This window comes from Zeus faber (genome assembly GCF_960531495.2).
Source record: "Zeus faber genome assembly, chromosome: 10".
Lineage (NCBI taxonomy): Eukaryota > Metazoa > Chordata > Actinopteri > Zeiformes > Zeidae > Zeus > Zeus faber.
This window is the reverse complement of record NC_137199.1, coordinates 628,194-643,967: the sequence shown is the minus strand read 5'-3', so window position 1 is coordinate 643,967 and position 15,774 is coordinate 628,194.

Genomic DNA, 15,774 nt, shown 5'->3' with positions numbered 1-15,774 from the left:
AGGAGGCCGCCAGAAGACTCCTCTCCCTCCGCCAGGGTTCCCGTAGCGTCGCCTCCCTCGTCGTCGAGTTCCGGACTCTAGCCGCGGAAAGCGGCTGGAATGACGGAGCCCTGCAGGACGTGTTCCAGCGTGCCCTGAACGATGAGTTGCGGGACGAGCTGGCACGGCGGGACGAGCCCACGGACCTGGACCAACTAGTGGAGACCTCAATCCGCCTGGACAACCGGCTACGGGAGCGCCAGCGCGAGAGGAAGGGGGCGAGCCTCCAGTCCGTGCCTCCCGCCTGGGCGGCCACGCCCCAGTCTCCAGCGCCCGCTACTCTTGGGCGCCGCACAAGTCCCCCGACTCTCTCCGATGCCGAGCCAATGCAGCTTGGTCGCTCCCGGATCTACCCAGAGGAGCGAGCACGCCGCCTACAGACCGGTGCCTCTCTGTATTGCGGTCGGCTGGGACACCTCTGAGCCACCTGCCCGGTCCGGCCACGAGAGGGCGACTCCTCGGTAGGGCTACGCTCCGGCCGCTCCAGCACCGACCCTCTCTCGCGTCCGCTGCTCCCAGCTACCCTCTCTTGGGGAAATATAACACTCTCTTCCTCTGCTCTCATAGATTCCGGGGCAGATGCGAGTTTCCTCGACTAGGGACTAGCACGCCAGCTAGGGCTGACACCCGTTCCTCTCCCCGCACCGCTCGAGGTCAAGGAGCTGAATGGGTCGCATCTGACCCGGATTACCCACCAGACAGCTCCCCTCAAGCTGCTACTCTCCGGCAACCACCATGAGTCTTTAAGGTTCTTCCTTATTGATTCCCCACTGAATCCCGTGGTGCTGGGGTACCCCTGGCTCCAGACCGATAACCCTCAGATGGACTGGCGCTCGGGCAGCGTGAGCTCCTGGAGCACACACTGTCATGCCCACTGCCTCGGCTCGGCCCCAACCCCGCTGCGGGGTGCGCCGCTGGGCGCGCCGCCGGGGGTCCCCAGGAGCCCTGACCTGCCCTCGGTCCCATCGCAATATCTGGACCTAGCCCCGGTCTTCAGCAAGCAGGAGGCGCTATCTTTCATTCTTTCTTTCAATCTTTCTTTCATTCTTTCTTTCAATCTTTCTTTTTTCAATCTTTCTTGCAATCTTTCTTTCAATTGTTTAATCTTTCAATCTTTCTTTCATTCTTTCATTCTTTCTTTTAATCTTTCAATCTTTCTTTCATTATTTCATTCAATCTTTCTGTCTTTCAATATTTCTTTCAATTTTTCAATCTTTCTTTCTTTTTTCAATCTTTCTTTCAATCTTTCTTTTTTTCAATCTTTTTTTCAATCTTTCTTTCATTCGTTCTTTCAATCTTTCAATTTTCTTTCATTCTTTCTTTCAATCTTTCAATCTTTCTTTCAATCTTTCTTTTTTTCAATCTTTTTTTCAAACTTTCATTCATTCTTTCTTTCAATCTTTCAATCTTTCTTTCATTCTTTCTTTCAATCTTTCAATCTTTCTTTCAATCTTTCTTTCAATCTTTCTTTCTTTCAATCTTTCAATCTTTCTTTCATTCTTTCAATCTTTCTTTGAATATTTCTTTCAATCTTTATTACTTTCAATCTTTCTTTCAATCTTTCAATCTTTCAATTTTTCTTTTATTCTTTCTTTCAATCTTTATTACTTTCAATCTTTCTTTCAATCTTTCTTTCAATCTTTCTTTCATTCTTTCTTTCAATCTTTCAATCTTTCTTTGAATATTTCTTTCAATCTTTATTACTTTCAATCTTTCTTTCAATCTTTCTTTCAATCTTTCTATCTTTATTTCAATCTTTCAATCTTTCTTTCAATCTTTCAATCTTTCTTTCATTCTTTCTTTCAATATTTCAATCTTTCAATCTTTCTTTCATTCTTTCTTTCAATCTTTCAATCTTTCTTTAATTCTTTCTTTCAATCTTTCTTTCTTTCACTTTTTCTATCTTTCAATATTTCTTCCAATCGTTCAATCTTTCTTTCATTATTTCTTTCAAACTTTCTTTCAATCTTTCTTTCCATCTTTCTTTCAATCTTTCTTTCATTCTTTCTTTCAATCTTTCTTTTTTCAATCTTTCTTGCAATCTTTCTTTCAATTGTTTAATCTTTCAATCTTTCAATCTTTCTTTCATTCTTTCATTCTTTCTTTTAATCTTTCAATCTTTCTTTCATTATTTCTTTCAATCTTTCTGTCTTTCTTTCTTTTTTCAATCTTTCTTTCAATCTTTCTTTTTTTCAATCTTTTTTTCAATCTTTCTTTCATTCTTTCTTTCAATCTTTCAATCTTTCTTTCATTCTTTCTTTCAATCTTTCAATCTTTCTTTTAAATTTTTCTTTCAATCTTTCTTTTTTTCAATCTTTTTTCAATCTTTCTTTCATTCTTTCTTTCAATCTTTCAATCTTTCTTTCTTTCAATCTTTCAATTTTTCTTTCAATCTTTCTTTCAGTCTTTCTTTTTTTCAATCTTTTTTTCAATCTTTCTTTCATTCTTTCTTTCAATCTTTCAATCTTTCTTTCAATATTTCTTTCAATCTTTCTTTCTTTCAATCTTTCTTTCAATCTTTCTTTCAATCTTTCTTTCTTTTTTCAATCGTTCTTTCATTCTTTCTATAAATCTTTCTTTCTTTCAATCTTTCTTTTTTTCAATCTTTCTTTCATTCTTTTTTTTCATTCTTACTTTTAGTCTTTCAATCTTTCTTTAAGTCTTTCATTCTTTATATCTTTCTTTCAATCAATCTTTCTTTCAATCTTTCTATCAATATTTCAATCTTTCAATCCTCCTTTAAATCTTTCTTTCAATCTTTCTTTCATTCTTTCTTTCAGTCTTTCAATCTTTTTTTCAATCTTTCTTTCAATCTTTCAATCTTTCTTTCATTCTTTCTTTCAATATTTCAATCTTTCAATCTTTCTTTCATTCTTTCTTTCAATCTTTCAATCTTTCTTTCATTCTTTCTTTCAATCTTTCTTTCATTCTTTCTTTCAATCTTTCTTTTTTCAATCTTTCTTGCAATCTTTCTTTCAATTGTTTAATCTTTCTTTCATTCTTTCATTCTTTCTTTTAATCTTTCAATCTTTCTTTCATTATTTCTTTCAATCTTTCTGTCTTTCATTCTTTCTTTCAATCTTTCAATCTTTCTTTCAATCTTTCTTTCAATCTTTCTTTCAATCTTTCTTTTTTTCAATCTTTTTTTCAATCTTTCATTCATTCTTTCTTTCAATCTTTCAATCTTTCTTTCATTCTTTCTTTCAATCTTTCAATCTTTCTTTCAATCTTTCTTTCATTCTTTCTTTCAATCTTTCAATCTTTCTTTCATTCTTTCTTTCAATTTTTCAATCTTTCTTTCAATCTTTCTTTCATTCTTTCAATCTTTCTTTCAATATTTCTTTCAATCTTTATTACTTTCAATCTTTCAATCTTTCAATTTTTCTTTCATTCTTTCTTTCAATCTTTATTACTTTCAATCTTTCTTCAATCTTTCTTTCAATCTTTCTTTCAATCTTTCAATCTTTCTTTGAATATTTCTTTCAATCTTTATTACTTTCAATCTTTCTTTCAATCTTTCTTAAAATCTTTCTTTCAATCTTTCTTTCAAACTTTCTATCTTTATTTCATTCTTTCAATCTTTCAATCTTTCTTTCATTCTTTCTTTCAATATTTCAATCTTTCTTTCATTCTTTCTTTCAATCTTTCAATCTTTCTTTAATTCTTTCTTTCAATCTTTCTTTCTTTCACTTTTTCTATCTTTCAATATTTCTTCCAATCTTTCTTTCATTCTTTATTTAAATGTTTGTTTTTTCAATCTTTTTTGCAATCTTTCTTTCAATTGTTTTATCTTTCAATCTTTCTTTCATTCTTTCTTTCGGTCTTTCAATCTTTTTTTCAATCTTTCTTTCAATCTTTCAATCTTTCTTTCATTCTTTCTTTCAATCTTTCTTTCATTCTTTCTTTCAATCTTTCTTTTTTCAATCTTTCTTGCAATCTTTCTTTCAATTGTTTAATCTTTCAATCTTTCAATCTTTCTTTCATTCTTTCATTCTTTCTTTTAATCTTTCAATCGTTCTTTCATTATTTCTTTCAATCTTTCTGTCTTTCAATATTTCTTTCAATCTTTCAATCTTTCTTTCTTTTTTCAATCTTTCTTTCAATCTTTCTTTCAATCTTTCTTTTTTTCAATCTTTCTTTCATTCTTTCTTTCAATCTTTTAATCTTTCTTTCATTCTTTCTTTCAATCTTTCTTTCAATCTTTCTTTCAATCTTTCTTTCAATCTTTCTTTTTTTCAATCTTTTTTTCAATCTTTTTTTCAATCTTTCTTTCATTCTTTCTTTCAATCTTTCAATCTTTCTTTCATTCTTTCTTTCAATCTTTCAATTTTTCTTTCAATCTTTCTTTCAGTCTTTCTTTCTTTCAATCTTTCTTTCAATCTTTCTTTCTTTTTTCAATCGTTCTTTCATTCTTTCTATAAATCTTTCTTTCTTTCAATCTTTCTTTTTTTCAATCTTTCTTTCATTCTTTTTTTTCATTCTTACTTTTAGTCTTTCAATCTTTCTTTAAGTCTTTCATTCTTTATATCTTTCTTTCAATCAATCTTTCTTTCAATCTTTCTATCAATATTTCAATCTTTCAATTCTCCTTTAAATCTTTCTTTCAATCTTTCTTTCATTCTTTCTTTCAGTCTTTCAATCTTTTTTTCAATCTTTCTTTCAATCTTTCAATCTTTCTTTCATTCTTTCTTTCAATATTTCAATCTTTCAATCTTTCTTTCATTCTTTCTTTCAATCTTTCAATCTTTCTTTCATTCTTTCTTTCAATCTTTCTTTCATTCTTTCTTTCAATCTTTCTTTTTTCAATCTTTCTTGCAATCTTTCTTTCAATTGTTTAATCTTTCAATCTTTCTTTCATTCTTTCATTCTTTCTTTTAATCTTTCAATCTTTCTTTCATTATTTCATTCAATCTTTCTGTCTTTCAATATTTCTTTCAATTTTTCAATCTTTCTTTCTTTTTTCAATCTTTCTTTCAATCTTTCTTTTTTTCAATCTTTTTTTCAATCTTTCTTTTATTCGTTCTTTCAATCTTTCAATTTTTCTTTCATTCTTTCTTTCAATCTTTCAATCTTTCTTTCAATCTTTTTTTTTTCAATCTTTTTTTCAAACTTTCATTCATTCTTTCTTTCAATCTTTCAATCTTTCTTTCATTCTTTCTTTCAATCTTTCAATCTTTCTTTCAATCTTTCTTTCAATCTTTCTTTCATTCTTTCTTTCAATCTTTCAATCTTTCTTTCATTCTTTCAATCTTTCTTTGAATATTTCTTTCAATCTTTATTACTTTCAATCTTTCTTTCAATCTTTCTTTCAATCTTTCAATTTTTCTTTTATTCTTTCTTTCAATCTTTATTACTTTCAATCTTTCTTTCAATCTTTCTTTCATTCTTTCTTTCAATCTTTCAATCTTTCTTTGAATATTTCTTTCAATCTTTATTACTTTCAATCTTTCTTTCAATCTTTCTTAAAATCTTTCTTTCAATCTTTCTTTCAAACTTTCTACCTTTATTTCAATCTTTCAATCTTTCTTTCAATCTTTCTTTCAATCTTTCAATCTTTCTTTCATTCTTTCTTTCAATATTTCAATCTTTCAATCTTTCTTTCATTCTTTCTTTCAATCTTTCAATCTTTCTTTAATTCTTTCTTTCAATCTTTCTTTCTTTCACTTTTTCTATCTTTCAATATTTCTTCCAATCGTTCAATCTTTCTTTCATTATTTCTTTCAAACTTTCTTTCAATCTTTCTTTCCATCTTTCTTTCAATCTTTCTTTCATTCTTTCTTTCAATCTTTCTTTTTTCAATCTTTCTTGCAATCTTTCTTTCAATTGTTTAATCTTTCAATCTTTCAATCTTTCTTTCATTCTTTCTTTTAATCTTTCAATCTTTCTTTCATTATTTCTTTCAATCTTTCTTTTTTCAATCTTTCTTTCAATCTTTCTTTTTTTCAATCTTTTTTTCAATCTTTCTTTCATTCTTTCTTTCAATCTTTCAATCTTTCTTTCATTCTTTCTATCAATCTTTCAATCTTTCTTTTAAATTTTTCTTTCAATCTTTCTTTCAATCTTTTTTTCAATCTTTCTTTCATTCTTTCTTTCAATCTTTCAATCTTTCTTTCTTTCAATCTTTCAATTTTTCTTTCAATCTTTCTTTCAGTCTTTTTTTCAATCTTTTTTTCAATCTTTCTTTCATTCTTTCTTTCAATCTTTCTTTCGTTATTCTTTCAATCTTTCAATCTTTCTTTTGTTATTCTTTCAATCTTTCTTTCTTTCAATCTTTCTTTCATTCGTTCAATCTTTATTTCAATCTTTCTTTCAATCTTTCAATCTTTCTTTCAATATTTCTTTCAATCTTTCTTTCTTTCAATCTTTCTTTCCATCTTTCTTTCCATCTTTCTTTCATTCTTTCCTTCAGTCTTTCAATCTTTCTTTTTTTCAATCTTTTTTTAAATCTTTCTTTAATTCTTTCTTTTATTCTTTCTTTCAATCTTTCAATCTTTCTTTCAATCTTTCTTTCTTTTTTCAATCTTTCTTTCATTCTTTCTATAAAACTTTCTTTCTTTCATTCTTTCTTTCAATCTTTCAATCTTTCTTTAAATCTTTCTTTCAATCTTTCAATCTTTCTTACTTTCAATCTTTCTTTCCATCTTTCTTTCATTCTTTCTTTCAATCTTTCTTTTTTCAATATTTCTTTCAATCTGTCAATTTTTCTTTCATTCTTTCATTATTTCTTTCAATCGTTCTTTCATTCTTTCTTTCAATCTTTCAATCTTTCTTTAAATATTTCAATCTTTCTTTCAATATTTCAATCTTTCTTTCTTTCAATCTCTCTTTCCATCTTTCTTCCAATCTTTCTATTTTCAATCTTTCTTGCAATCTTTCTTTTAATTGTTTAATCTTTCAATCTTTCTTTCATTCTTTCTTTCAGTCATTCAATCTTTTTTTCAATCTTTCTTTCATTCTTTCTTTCAATCTTTCTGTCTGTCATTCTTTCTTTCAGTCTTTCTTTCAATCATTCAATCTTTCAATCTTTCTTTCTTTCAATCTTTCTTTCTATCTTTCTTTCAATCTTTCTTTCATTCTTTTTTTCAATCTTTCTTTCAATCATTCTTTCAATCTTTCTTTCAATCGTTCTTTCAGTCTTTCATTCTTTCTTTCAATCTTTCAATCTTTCAATCTTTCAATCTTTCATTCATTCTTTCTTTCAATCTTTCTTTCTTTCAATCTTTCTTTCTTTCAATCTTTCTTTCCATCTTTATTTCATTCTTTCCTTCAGTCTTTCAATCTTTATTTCAATCTTTCTTTCAATCTTTCTTTTTTTCAATCTTTTTTTAAATCTTTCTTTCATTCTTTCTTTCAATCTTTCAATCTTTCTTTCAATCTTTCTTTCTTTTTTCAATCTTTCTTTCATTCTTTCTATAAATCTTTCTTTCTTTCAATCTTTCTTTCAATCTTTCAATCTTTCAATCTTTCTTTAAATCTTTTATTCATTCTTTCTTTCAGTCTTTCAATCTTTCTCTAAATCTTTCTTTCAATCTTTCAATCTTTCAGTTTTACTTTCAATCTTTCTTTCAATCTTTCTTACTTTCATTCTCTCTTTCTTTCAATATTTCTTTCAATCTTTCATTCTTTCTTTCATTCTTTCATTCTTTCTTTCAATCGTTCTTTCATTCTTTCTTTCAATCTTTTATTCTTTCTTTCAGTCTTTTAACCTTTCTTAAAATCTTTCTTTCAATCTTTCTTTCAAGCTTTCAATCTTTCTTTCAATCTTTCTTTCAATCATTCAATCTTTCAATCTTTCTTTCTTTCAATCTTTCTTTCTATCTTTCTTTCAATCTTTCTTTCATTCTTTATTTCAATCTTTGTTTCATTCTTTCTTTCAATCTTTCTTTCTTTCAATCTTTCTTTCAATCTTTCTTTCAATCGTTCTTTCAGTCTTTCATTCTTTCTTTTAATCTTTCAATCTTTCAATCTTTCAATCTTTCATTCATTCTTTCTTTCAATCTTTCTTTCTTTCAATCTTTCTTTCTTTCCATCTTTATTTCATTCTTTCCTTCAGTCTTTCAATCTTTCTTTCAATCTTTCTTTTTTTCAATCTTTTTTTAAATCTTTCTTTCATTCTTTCTTTCAATCTTTCAATCTTTCTTTCTTTTTTCAATCTTTCTTTCATTCTTTCTATAAATCTTTCTTTCTTTCAATCTTTCTTTCAATCTTTCAATCTTTCAATCTTTCTTTAAATCTTTTATTCATTCTTTCTTTCAGTCTTTCAATCTTTCTTTAAATCTTTCTTTCAATCTTTCAATCTTTCAGTTTTACTTTCATTCTTTCTTTCAATCTTTATTACTTTCAATCTTTCTTTCAATCTTTCTTACTTTCATTCTCTCTTTCTTTCAATATTTCTTTCAATCTTTCATTCTTTCTTTCATTCTTTCATTCTTTCTTTCAATCGTTCTTTCATTCTTTCTTTCAATATTTTATTCTTTCTTTCAGTCTTTTAACCTTTCTTAAAATCTTTCTTTCAATCTTTCTTTCAAGCTTTCAATCTTTCTTTCAATCTTTCTTTCAATCATTCAATCTTTCAATCTTTCTTTCTTTCAATCTTTCTTTCTATCTTTCTTTCAATCTTTCTTTCATTCTTTATTTCAATCTTTGTTTCATTCTTTCTTTCAATCTTTCTTTCTTTCAATCTTTCTTTCAATCGTTCTTTCTTTCTTTTAGTCTTTCTTTCAATCTTTCTTTTAATCTTTCAATCTTTCTTTCATTGTTTCTTTCAATCTTTCTGTCTTTCAATATTTCTTTCAATCTTTATTTTATTCTATCTTTAAATCTTTCTTTTTTTTCAATCTTTCTTGCAATCTTTCTTTCAGTCTTTCAATCTTTCTTTCAAACTTTCAATCTTTCTTTCAATCTTTCAATCTTTCAATCTTTCTTTCAATTTTTCTTTCAATCTTTTAGTCTTTCTTTCATTCCTTCTTTCAATCTTTCAATCTTTCAGTCTTTCAATCTTTCTTTCATTGTTTCTTTCAATCTTTCTGTCTTTCAATATTTCTTTCAATCTTTATTTTATTCTATCTTTAAATCTTTCTTTTTTTTCAATCTTTCTTGCAATCTTTCTTTCAGTCTTTCAATATTTCTTTCAAACTTTCAATCTTTCTTTCAATCTTTCAATCTTTCAATCTTTCTTTCATTCTTTCTTTCAATCTTTCAATCTTTCAATCTTTCAATCTTTCTTTCAATCTTTCTTTCAATATTTCTTTCAATCTTTCTTACTTTAAATCTTTCTTTCTTTCAATCTTTCTTTCCATCTTTCTTTCATTCTTTCCTTCAGTCTTTCAATATTTCTTTCAATCTTTCTTTCAATTTTTCTTTTTTCAATCTTTTTTTCAATCTTTCTTTCAATCTTTCTTTCAATCTTTCAAACCTTCAATCTTTCTTTAATTCTTTTATTCATTCTTTCTTTCAGTCTTTCAATCTTTCTTTAAATCTTTCTTTCAATCTTTCTTTCAATCGATCAATCTTTCAATTTTTCTTTCATTCTTTCTTTCAATCTTTATTACTTTCAATCTTTCTTTCAATCTTTCTTATTTTCATTCTCTCTTTCTTTCAATATTTCTTTCAATCTTTCAATATTTCTTTCATTCTTTCATTCTTTCTTTCAATCGTTCTTTCATTCTTTCTTTCAATCTTTCATTCTTTCTTTCAGTCTTTCAACCTTTCTTAAAATCTTTCTTTCAATCTTTCTTTCAAGCTTTCAATCTTTCTTTCAATCTTTCTTTCAATCGTTCTTAGTTTCAATCTTTCTTTCTTTCAATATTTCTTTCAATCTTTCAATCTTTCTTTCTTACTTTCATTCTTTCTTACAATCTTTCTTTCATTCTTTCTTTCAATCTTTCTTTCTTTCAATCTTTCAATCTATCTTTCAATATTTCTTTCAATCTTTCTTTAAGTTTTTCATTTTTTCATTCAATCTTTCAATCTTTCTTTCATTCATTCTTTCAGTCTTTCAATCTTTCAGTTTTTCCTTCATTCTTTCTATCAAACTTCATCACTTTCAATCTTTCTTTCAATCTTTTAATCTTTCAATCTCTCTTTCTTTCAATATTTCTTTCAATCTTTCAATTTTTCTTTCATTCTTTCATTCTTTCTTTCAATCGTTATTTCATTCTTTCTTTCAATCTTTCTTTAAATATTTATTTCGATCTTCAATACTTTCAATCTTTCTTTCATTCTTTCTTTCAATCTTTCTTACTTTAAATTTTTCTATCTTTCAATATTTCTTCCAATCGTTCAATCTTTCTTTCATTCTTTCTTTCAATCTTTCTTTTGTTATTTCTTTCAATCTTTATTACTTTCAATCTTTCTTACTTTAAATTTTTCTATCTTTCAATATTTCTTCCAATCGTTCAATCTTTCTTTTGTTATTTCTTTCAATCTTTATTACTTTCAATCTTTCTTTCAATCTTTCTTATTTTCAATCTTTCTTTCTTTCAATATTTCTTTCAATCTTTCAATCTTTCTTTCTTACTTTCATTCTTTCTTTCATTCTTTCGTTCAATCTTTCTTTCTTTCAATCTTTCAATCTATCTTTCAATATTTCTTTCAATCTTTCTTTAAGTTTTTCATTTTTTCATTCAACCTTTCAATCTTTCTTTCATTCATTCTTTCAGTCTTTCAATCTTTCAGTTTTTCCTTCATTCTTTCTTTCAAACTTCATCACTTTCAATCTTTCTTTCAATCTTTTAATCTTTCAATCTCTCTTTCTTTCAATATTTCTTTCAATCTTTAAATTTTTCTTTCATTCTTTCATTCTTTCTTTCAATCGTTATTTCATTCTTTCTTTCAATCTTTCAATCTTTCTTTAAATATTTCTTTCGATCTTTAATACTTTCAATCTTTCTTTCAAACATTCAATCTTTCTTTCAATCTTTCAATCTTTCTATCATTCTTTCATTTTTTCTTTCAATCGTTCTTTCATTCTTTCTTTCAATCTTTCATTCTTTCCTTCAGTCTTTCAACCTTTCTTAAAATCTTTCTTTCATTTTTTCTTTCAAGCTTTCAGTCTTTCTTTCAATCTTTCTTTCAATCGTTCTTACTTTCAATCTTTCTTTCTTTCAATATTTCTTTCAATCTTTCAATATTTCTTTCTTACTTTCATTCTTTCTTACAGTCTTTCTTTCATTCTTTCTTTCAATCTTTCTTTCTTTCAATCTTTCAATCTTTCTTTCAATATTTCTTACAATCTTTCTTTAATTCTTTGATTTTTTCTTTCAATCTTTCAATTATCCCTCCATTCTTTCTTTCAATCTTTATTACTTTCAATCTTTCTTTCAATCTTTTAATCTTTCAATCTCTCTTTCTTTCAATATTTCTTTCAATCTTTCATTCTTTCTTTCAGTCTTTCAATCTTTCAATAAATCTTTCTTTCAATCGTTCTTACTTTCAATCTTTCTTTCTTTCAGTATTTCTTTCATTCTTTCATTCTTTCTTTCAATCTTTCATTCTTTCTTTCAATGTTTCTTTCAATCTTTCTTTAATTCTTTCATTCTTTCTTTCAAACTTTCAATCTTTCTTTCATTCTAACTTTCAGTCTTTCAATTTTCTTTAAATCTTTCTTTCAATCTTTCTTTTAATCTTTCAATCTTTCAATCTTTCAATTTTTCTTTTATTCTTTCTTTCAATCTTTATTACTTTCAATCTTTCTTACTTTCAAATTCTCTTTCTTTCAATATTTCTTTCAATCTTTCAATCTTTCTTTCAATCTTTCATTCTTTCTTTCAGTCTTTCAACCTTTCCTAAAATCTTTCTTTCAATATTTCATTCTTACTTCAAATCTTTCTTTCATTCTTTATTTCAATCTACATTTCTTTCAATCATTCAATCTTTCTTTCAATACCGAACCATTGTCTCATCAAAGGTGAATGATTCAGAATGGTGCAGTACAGCATAGAAATTTGATTAATTTGATGAACTATTATGTGCTTCTTAAGTTTTTTCTCACAGAGTTCTAGAACCATCTAACATGTATCTGTGGAGTTATGATCATTTTCAGAACTGTGGACGGTTTGCTGTCTAGCTGAATTAGAGAAACACCGAACCATTGTCTCTTCAGAGGTGAATGATTCAGAATGCTGCAGTACAGCATAGAAATGTAATTAATATGATGAACTAGTCTGTGCTGCTAAAGTGTTGTTTGTCAAACAGTTTTAGTCCCATACAACATCTATTTGTCGAGTTATGAGCAGTTTCAGAACTTTGAACGGTTTGCTTTCAAGCTGAATTAGAGAAACACTGAACCATTGTCTCATCAAAGGTGAATGGTTCAGAATGCTGCAGTACAGCATAGAAATTTGATTAATATGATGAACTATTATGTGGTCCATAAGTGTTTCTCACAGAGTTTTAGACCCATCTAACATGAATTTTTCGAGTTATGAGCATTTTCAGAACTTTGGATGGTTTGCTGTCTAGCTGAATTAGAGAAACACCGAACCATTGTCTCTTCAGAGGTGAATGATTAAGAATGCTGCAGTACAAAAAAAATTAATTAATATGATGAACAATTATGTGCTCCATAATTGTTTCTCACAGAGTTTTAGGCCCATCTAACATGTATTTGTGGAGTTATGATCATTTTCAGAACTTTGGACGGTTTGTTGTCTAGCTGAATTAAAGAAACGCCGAACCATTGTCTTTTCAGAGGTAAATGATTCAGAATGCTGCAGTACAGCATATACATGTAATTAATATAATGAACTAGTCTGTGCTGCTAAAGTGTCGTTTGTCAAACAGTTTCAGTTCCATACAACATGTATTTGTCGAGTTATGAGCATTTTCAGAACTTTGAACGGTTTGCTGTCTAGCTGAATTACAGAAACACCGAACCATTGTCTCATCAAAGGTGAATGGTTCAGAATGCTGCAGTACAGCATAGAAATTTGATTAATTTGATGAACTATTATGTGCTTCTTAAGTGTTTCTCACAGACTTCTAGACCCATCTAACATGTTTTTGTGGAGTAATGATAATTTTCATCATAGTGTGCACATGTGGGGAAAAAATGCGTTTTCAGCCGATTTAAACGTCGAAAAGGCGATTTGGTTAAAAGCTTCAGTCATTACTCTGTGTGACAGTGTCAGACAGTTTAAATACAATGAATAACTAGTATGTGCTGCTAAAGTGTTGTATGTCAAACAGTTTTAGGCCCATTTAAAATGTATTTGTCGAGGTTTGATCATTTTGATCATAGTGTGCACATGTGGGAAAATACGCATTTTCAGCCGATTTAAACGTCGAAAAGGCGAATTGGTTAAACACTTCAGTCATTACTCTGTGTGACAGTGTCAGACAGTTTAAATACAATAGTGAACTAGTATATGCTGCTAAAGTGTTGTTTGTCAAACAGTTTTAGGCCCATAGAAAATGTATTTGTCCAGTTATGATCATTTTCATCATAGTGTGCACATGTGGGAAAAAATGCATTTTCAGCCGATTTAAACGTCGAAAAGGCGATTTGGTTAAAAGCTTCAGTCATTACTCTGTGTGACAGTGTCAGAGAGTTTAAATACAATGAATAACTAGTATGTGCTGCTAAAGTGTTGAATGTCAAACAGTTTTAGGCCCATTTAAAATGTATTTGTCGAGGTTTGATCATTTTTATCATAGTGTGCACATGTGGGAAAATACGCATTTTCAGCCGATTTAAACGTCGAAAAGGCGATTTGGTTAAAAGCTTCAGTCATTACTCTCTGTGACAGTGTCAGACAGTTTAAATACAATGAATAACTAGTATGTGCTGCTAAAGTGTTGTATGTCAAACAGTTTTAGGCCCATTTAAAATGTATTTGTCGAGGTTTGATCATTTTCATCATAGTGTGCACATGTGGGAAAAAACGCATTTTCAGCCGATTTAAACGTGGAAAAGGCAAATTGGTTAAACACTTCAGTCATTACTCTGTGTGACAGTGTCAGACAGTTTAAATACAATGGCGAACTAGTATTTGCTGCTAATGTGTTGTTTGTCAAACAGTTTTAGGCCCAAATAAAATGTATTTGTGGAGTTATGATCATTTTCATCATAGTGTGCACATGTGGGAAAAAACGCATTTTCAGCCGATTTAAACGTCGAAAAGGCGAATTGGTTATAAGCTACAGTCATTACTCTGTGTGACAGTGACAGACAGTTTAAATACAATGATGAACTAGTATATGCTGCTAAAGTGTTGTTGGTCAAACAGTTTTAGGCCCATATAAAATGTATTTTTCGAGTTATGATCATTTTCAGAACTTTGGACGATTTGCGGTCTAGCTGAATTAGAGAAACACCGAACCTTTGTCTCTTTATAGGTGAATGATTCAGAATGCTGCCGTACACCATTGAAATCTAATATGAGGAACTATTATGTGCTTCTTAAGTGTTTCTCACAGAGTTTTAGGCCCATCTAACATGTACTTGTGGAGTTATGATCATTTTCATCATAGTGTGCACATGTGGGAAAAAATGCATTTTCAGCCGATTTAAACGTCGAAAAGGCGAATTGGTTAAAAGCTACAGTCATTATTCTGTGTGACAGTGACAGATAGGAATTATGTAGTTTTTGGGATATTTTTTGGTGTTGTATATTTTGACGTTCTTCGACATAGTATTATGTAGTTTTTGGGATATTTTTTGGCGTTGTATTTTTTGACGTTTTTCGACATAGTAATATATTGTTTTTGGGATATTTATCTGGGTTGTATATTTTGACGTTTTTGGGACATATTTTGGCGTTGTATATTTTGACGTTTTTCGACATAGTATTATGTAGTTTTTGGGATATTTTTTGGTGTTGTATATTTTGCCTTTTTTCGACGTAACAAGTATGTCGTTCTTGGGATATTTATCTGGGTTGTATATTTTGACGTCTTTGGACATATTTTGGCATTGTATATTTTGACTTTTTTCGACGTAACAAGTATGTCGTTTTTGGAATATTTATCTGGGTTGTATATTTTTACGTTATTGTGATATTTTTCGACGTGGTATATTTTGACGTTTTTCGACATAGTATTATGTCGTTTTTGGGATATTTTTTGGTGTTGTATATTTTGACGTTCTTCGACATAGTATTATGTAGTTTTTGGGATATTTTTTGGTGTTGTATATTTTGCCTTTCTTCGACGTAACAAGTATGTCGTTCTTGGGATATTTATCTGGGTTGTATATTTTGACGTCTTTGGACATATTTTGGCATTGTATATTTTGACTTTTTTCGACGTAACAAGTATGTCGTTTTTGGAATATTTATCTGGGTTGTATATTTTTACGTTATTGTGATATTTTTCGACGTGGTATATTTTGACGTTTTTCGACATAGTATTATGTCGTTTTTGGGAAATTTTTTCGTGTTGTATATTTTGACGTTTTTCGACATAGTATTATGTCGTTTTTGGGATATTTCTCTGGGGTGTATATTTTGACGTTTTTGGGACATATTTGGCGTTGTATATTTTGACTTTTTTCGACATAGTATTATGTAGTTTCTGGGATATTTTTTGGCGTTGTATATTTTGACGTTTTTCGACATAGTTTTATATCGTTTTTGGGATATTACCTGGGTTGTATATTTTGACGTTTTTGGGACATTTTTTGGCGTTGTGTATTTTGACGATTTTCGACATTTTCCGTATGTCGTTTTTGGGATATTTATCTGGGTTGTAAATTTTTACGTTATTGTGATATTTTTCGACGTGGTATATTTTGAC